The sequence below is a fragment of the Anas platyrhynchos genome, chromosome 8 (genome assembly GCF_047663525.1).
Source record: "Anas platyrhynchos isolate ZD024472 breed Pekin duck chromosome 8, IASCAAS_PekinDuck_T2T, whole genome shotgun sequence".
Lineage (NCBI taxonomy): Eukaryota > Metazoa > Chordata > Aves > Anseriformes > Anatidae > Anas > Anas platyrhynchos.
The window spans coordinates 10,973,710-10,980,636 of NC_092594.1; the positions used below are offsets into that span (position 1 = coordinate 10,973,710).

At 42.7% G+C, this 6,927-nt stretch overlaps 1 long non-coding RNA gene across 3 annotated transcripts in view; it reads left to right on the plus strand.

Annotated features, from left to right (window-relative positions):
- LOC140003030 (uncharacterized) overlaps window positions 1–6,183 on the plus strand; it is a 30,965-nt gene extending 24,782 nt beyond the window's left edge. For 2 of the 3 annotated variants that reach the window (XR_011810957.1, XR_011810959.1), the window contains 2 exons: window positions 1,552–4,457; window positions 4,737–6,183. This is a non-coding gene — a long non-coding RNA (uncharacterized lncRNA). The remainder of the gene's footprint in view (window positions 1–1,551; window positions 4,458–4,736) is intronic. The other variant, XR_011810958.1, reaches the window with a different exon arrangement.
- The last annotated feature ends 744 nt before the right edge of the window (window positions 6,184–6,927 follow it).

The window sequence follows — 6,927 nt, forward strand, 5'->3', positions numbered from 1 at the left end:
TTCTCGTTGCCTTTATTCTGGATGTGTGCATCTTAGGGTGCGTTTGCAGCGGTAACAGCACAGCATCTGTATTCCAGGCAGTACCTCCAGGACACTCAGCTGCTCTGGTGCAGCAGGGAGTGCTGCGGAGGAGCAATCAGGGCAGTGTGCTTCTGGGAAACCTGCCTACTGAAGTGGCAGGAGAAGAAGCTGCAGGCTATTAGGGATTTTGGGTCTGAGGTATTCTTGGGGGAGAGCAGCAAACAGGGTCTTAGGAGAGCTGGGCTTCTGATGTGCAAAATAAAGAAGCAGAAGCAGCCGGGTAAATGGGAGCGAAGATCTCAGCCCCAAGGCACATCTTCCTTTGGTTTCCCCAGCCACCCCCTCTGCAGCAGTGCTCTTCAGAGGAGGTGGGCTGTGGGCCCAAGGAGGGGAGAAGCGCCTAACAAGAGGACAGAGACAGCTCGCTAGTGTGGAAGAAGCTGTCAGGTTTTGTAGACTTAAATATCTGCTCCCGATTCTGGTTAACCTTTTATACGTATGCATTAATAATACAGTCAGGCAGCATATGAAAACAATGGCTTTGTGAATCTCATGTTATATTCATGCATAAACACATCTTCTAGAAGAATTGTTTTCTTTCCAAAAACAAATCAGTCATTGCATCTTTATACTTGATGTTACTCAAACTGAGTGTAATGCTACAGTTTCATCACAGGGTATAAAAACCCCTCTGACTCATAAGACCGAGGAATGTATTCTTTGCTTGAGACAAACATATAACCCCATTGCCATTGGTGGCATTATGCCTGTGCATCGAGGGTGTGGAAGCATAGATCATGGAGATGCTGGATTATATTTGTGACCCTCAACATGCCTGACTGGTTTACCAAATTTGAATGAATTAGAAGCTATCTTTACTGGGGGAGATGATGCTTCAAAACCTTCTGAAAACATGGATTTTAATTTAACAGGGGAACAAGAATCAGGGCCCAAAATGAAATTTAGTCATCATAAATTGGTTTGCCTTCTATACCCTGTTTGAAATCCCACTAGTGGATGTCTTTAGTTCCCTGTGTTGTCCTTTGGTTTATTAGGCCAGGAAGCATCCATGCTTTCTCTAAAAATCTCTGAAAAATCTATTATTTGGTTAGTGCTTTTAAGACTTTTGCTGGAATGGAAGTTAGTTCTTTAATTGGGCTGCACGGGGTAGAAAGATCGGTGTCACTGGTGCAGGACCTTCTGCGTTTCAGTGGGAAGGGCTGTGGTGGTTGTTTTCTCCATGTTCTCCAAGGGGTGACTGAGTTATTGTGGAAAATGTACCCTCTGCTATTCTTAACCACCTAATCAAGAGTTTTACTTTGTAGTTGCTGACAGTCTCCTCAACTGTTATATTCTAGTGGAAAATCTGTTTTTTAACTGAGACTGACATTTTTAAATGCATCTAGGTACCGAATTTTCTCTGGGACTATTTTATGTCTTTCAGTGGAACTTTTGCACCCAAATATGATCCAGATCCAGGCACCTCTAGGTTTATTCAGGCGTCTGAAGCTCTGCTCTGTTCTGTTCCAGTCTTTCAGGGTGGCAGCACAGGAAGCTGATGGGACTGTGTGCTCCAGGAGGCTGTAGCGGCTGTCTCATCACAGATGCCCTAGAGCCCAGCCGCAAGCTCATTGAAGTCAATGGGAAGAATCTCTTTAACCTTGTAAGCTCTTTATTTAGCCCCTGAGCTCATCAAGCCTGTAGCTGTCACTTTATTTTATGTTTCTACGGTTCTGGGCACCACAAGACTATTCCTACATTGATTTCCGGGCACTGTCACATCAATACAGTTAAGTTAAAGATATATTTATTATTTTTATAAGTACTTTCATTATTTACCATCTCATTTCTGTGGTGTTGCTGTCACTTTGCTGTGCTCTTTTTTGTGTGCAAACAATTTAGAGGGATAGGTGGCAGAGAGGCTCAGCTTTATGTTTCTACTTATTCTGACCAGTGATTTTAGGTTAGAGAAAATATTTTTGGAGTTACAAGGTCACTGCCTGGGAAATCAATGAAACGTTAATAGTTCATTTTATTACACACCGGAGTAAAAGCAGACTGCAATGTGCTTGCTGCCTTGCGGTGGAATCTCAGTCAGCTTTAAGAAATGAATGTGTGTTGTGGTAATCTGTAAGCAGATGTAGGCCAGTCTCCTGCTCTGTGCAGCAACAGCCAGAGCAAGGGGTGTTTGGTCGTGGCTCCTGGATGCTGCTGTAAGGTGTCTTCTAAGTAAATATCATCTTGGGAAGCTGTTGCCCTGCTGCTGCTGTGCTCTATACCAGGAGCAAAATAACTCACCTCATGTGCCTCGGTTTCTCTATGGTAAGGCCAAGTGCTGCTTTCTTTTCCATACTGACAGCCTGAAAAGAGCACTGGAGTTAAGTGCTGATGAACAGTTGGTTGAAACTGCTGAAATCCCCCATGTTTCAGTGAGCACTCTACAACGGTGGGTGGGGGCCAGGGTATTGGAGGGAGTGAAATGGAACGGCTATGGGGGAAAGCCAAGTTTTGCACTGGTGTTGCTGCGTAGCCTTTGGCATCTTGCAGAGAGAAGTTAGCTGTCTGTTGCTTCTGTGTAATAAGATGGGGGGAGAAAAATGTAAAGCCAAAGAAGGGGAAAAATATAGCGTGTGACTCCACCAGTTTAGTTCACATAGACTGAAAAACACCTCTGGAGAGGAAAGTTCTGTGGTTGGGCTCTGAATTAATCTAAATGCTCCATTTATTGCTGGGCTGCTTGCTAAAATAGCAGCGCATCAAGCAGCCAACCTGATTTGACATGCAAAAGTGTGGCTGAGATTTGGACAGGCTGTCAGGCCATGAAGTCCCTTTCATTGGCTCAACATCATCCTGACAACGTGACAAGGCTGTGAAGGAGATAAGCGCACGTACATGCACCATCCAGATCTCTTTGAAGCGTCGAGGCCGCAGCCTTCCTCACAGGCTGGTAAGGCTCTGGATGAATTTCTGGCTGTCAGATCTTATTCATCTCATTCAGGTGCTTTCGAGCATCCCCAGCATTGTCAACAGTAGGTGCTCTGAGTTGGACGTGACTAAGCAGGTAATGCAAAGGGCTTGCAATTCGCTACGGTGGTAACTCTACAGTGTTCAGTTTATTTGTAATTTGATTCCGAAGCAATCCCTTTTTATGCATAATAAGAATGTCTCTATATCTTCAAATAAAAAAAAAAAAAGTGGAAAGTACTGGGAAAACCTGACCACATTCCTCTGGAAAAAAATCAAAAACCAAAACAAAATTAAAAGCCCCTGTGCAGGAGAGGAGAAGAGGGGAAAGATGAAACCAAGTTCCTCAAATCCCGTAAGAATGCTGTGAGGCAGTTCTAAATGGTTGATGTTTTGTGACCTTTGGGGTCTGCAAGCAGTGTTTTTTGGGTGCCAGAGTTGGCAAGAAGATTAAACAGCCTGGACAGAATGCTACACTGAAGTAGCTGTGCTGCTACTAAGACGTTGACTGTCTTTCTCCTGGTCCAAGTTACTTTCCTAGCTGTATTTCTGTGACATCAGGAAAGCAATGTCCTGCTTGGTGTGTTCATCATTTATCAAATTTTGCCTTTTCTTACCTTCATCCAGATTCTACAGGTAATGGTATCTGTGGGGCAAGGAAGGTCAAAGCATTTATGTATACAGTTCATGGTAAAAAATGCCCCAAAATGTCTAGTTTTGGAACAGCAGCAAGACAGTGTTGGTGGATCTGATAAATGAAAGCATGCACAAAAATCCATTTTAATGTCATTTCCTTTTCAGTATAAAATTCCCCAAACTCCAGCAGGTGGCAGTGAGCAACAGTTTGAAATTCAAATGCTGCAGAAGGGAAGTATAATTTCCATTACCGAAACTAAAAGGATACTGCATTCATCTAGGAGCTAAATGGCACAATTGTGGCTGCTACATGAAGGCATCTAAACAAATGAAACTCATTTTTCAGACTGGTAGCTCCTAAGTCAGCCTTAGAAGGTGACATCTTGATCCCTACGTTGCTGCTTTGTAGCTCCTCGCTGGGCAGGCACTATAGCTTTATGCTGGGGTGCAGTGCTGTGCAGATAAGGGATGTTAGCTTTACAATACAGAAAACAATTCACTCTGCTAGATTAATGGAAATGCAGAATGTGTTTTTGAATAGCTCATTTTACATCAAAGTCTTTTCATGGAAGGTATAATGAATTGAAGTGTGAGAGGCAATTTAATTCATTACAGCTGTCAACCAGTGAGCACTGCTGCACTTGATTTGTTTTGGTGCCTCTTGCAGGTTGCTGCCAAGGTGTTAGTCATTACACTTCATTTTGTGAACTACCCAGGTGGTGAAAACATAGAAAGGTTACTGGGCAGGGTGGGAGCAGAGCTTCCTCCTCTATAGATGTGAGAAAAATGCTGGAAGAAAAAGCGAAGTTACACTGCCCAAGCACTTGTGCACAGAGGTAAACGTTTGAGCCTTTGTTTAATTATGTGACACTGGTGGTTGCAATAAGATATAAATGCATCTTGTTGTATCTTCGTCTAGTTGACTTTGCTCTGCAGGGAGCAAGTAAATGCTTTCTGAAATAAGCAAAATAGACATCTGAAAATCCAGTTTGTTAATTGTGTTTGTTCACTTATCTACCAGCTCAAATATAAAACTCCAACTCAGGTGCTGCTGGCCATAGCTAACACCTGTGAGTGCAGAGGATTGTCTTCTGTTTGTGCTTTTCTATTCTTAGGGCATCTGGTCTTCCATGGAAATGAAAAGCTGCTTTTGTGTTTGAGGTGTCCCGCAATGCGACTACTGAAGTATTATGCTTTATTTGTTTTAGTGGGATTCCAGCTGAGAGTAATTCCTGGAGACAACAAGCGGAGGGCATCAGTTGGGTGAGATTGTGTTTTGGCTCTGAGGCTTCCTAGGGTCTAGTTCTTGTTTAGCCAGCAGACCTTATTGTTTCTAAGTTTTCAGATGGACCGACTGATTTAGTCAGTATTGAGGACCACATTACTTCACAAAGCATTCAAAAGCATACAAAATGAGTTTTTTGGCACAGGGAGCTGATATGGCATGGTTTCGTATTATGGGATGGGAAAAATGAGAGTGCCCTAGCTCAGTTAACTCCAGATGCTGCTGTTCCTCCCTGGAGGGGTGGCTGCCTCAGCAACCTCTCCTGCCATCAGTAATGCATCCTCCCGAGTGATGGATTGAAAGGCGCGCTCTGCATCTCCACGTGTCAAAACAAATGAATTGATTTCAGTCGTTGAATACAACAGCTAATCTGAATGTAAAGAGAAAACTGAATTATAAGAGATGATTTATGCCACTAAGGTCATGTCATGGTGAAGTGGGACTCAATATTCTCTCTATAAACTGGAATACCATAAAAAGGACAATAAAGAAACCAATTTAGACAGAGCCAAGCTCTTCTCTGCAATAATTGCTTGATTCTGGCAGGGCACTGGTGAGATGAATGCATCGCTCTGTGTGTGCTAATCCAGCACAGAGCAGAATTTGGACTGTATTACACAGAGGGACAGTGATTTATGTGAACATGGAAGTAGCCTGGGTTTGAATTGATTACAGGTTTCAGGACTTTGGATGGTCTTCGGGAGATGGCAGGCTTCATCACCAAGTTGCTGTGGATTACAAAAAATTCAACAAGCCAAAATCACAAAAACCATCTTATTTTTAAATATGGTGTCCTCTGCATCAAATCAAATACCCGATTACTTCAGTCACATACAAGAGTATATGCAGTGAACTGGATTGTTCCCTGGAATTCCGTAGCAGTCCCTGAACTACTGCTTTTTGGGAGCTGTAGAGATTATACAGGTGGTATTTTGGGCTTCTGAGAAAGCTGAAGTGTGCTTTTTTTTTTTTTATTATTTTTAATTTTTTAACCTAGTTGATCAGTGGGGATGGCATGTGAGGAGACTGTGCAAGGTGATGAATGCTGTGAGAAGTACCAAATGCAGTGAAAGTTGTAGAGCTGTGTAAGAAGTAGATATTTTTGCCATGCTTTACATTCTAGAAGATAAAATATTTTTAAATTTTCTAATAGAGTGTTAGGATATTTTAGATGGATCTAAAGCTTGCACTTTGAGGAAAAATTAAAATGATTTTCCTTATGATCTTCAGAAAATATTTTCTGTACTGAAGCTACGCAAGCAGTCTCTAATAAAAAGCCTGACAATAAAATTAACTCAAATAATTGATTTGAAATAATGACAAATGCTTTGATTTTTGACTAAAATGCCTGCCTTGCATCTGTCACTCTGATTTCAGCTAAATACTTTTGACCTTTGGTAGGCAGTAAAACAGAACCTGAATGTCTTCCCACGTGGAAGATGATGCGGCTTTTTCCATTCACCCCTTCCCCGAGCACAGCCCTGGGCTGCAGCTCTGCTCTGTGCCCGTTCTCAGGCTGGGATCTGTTTGGGTGAGCCCTGCAAGGCAGGCAGGGATGTTGTGGTACCAGCTGATCAAAATGGCTTGAAGTGAAAAAGTGTGAAGTGTAATTTTTTTCCTGTTTTTACTACACTGTTTAAAATCAAACAAAAGCTGCCATTGGGACAAAAGTGCATTTGCAGCCACAAGATGAGTCAGGATTTTTCAGCTTTGTCCCTTCTTTGAGCAGTGGCTGACAGTTGGTCCTGTCCAGATCAGGCTGGCTGCCCGATAGCCATCTCCTGTCACCGTTAGCTGATGTGGACCCTCGATGGCAGGAGGCTTGAGTGGGTGCAGGAACTGCCTGCGCTAACTCACTGGCGGGGTCTGTTCCTGTGTTTGCAGATGAGCTCTCTGACTGTTTTTAGGGGTAATTCTCTGTCTTGTGTTTGGATTGCCTAGCTGCTTTTTGCCAGAAGCTTTTTTTTTTTTTTCTTTTTTCTTTTTTTCCTTTCTGTAGTTAATTATAGAATTATAATTGC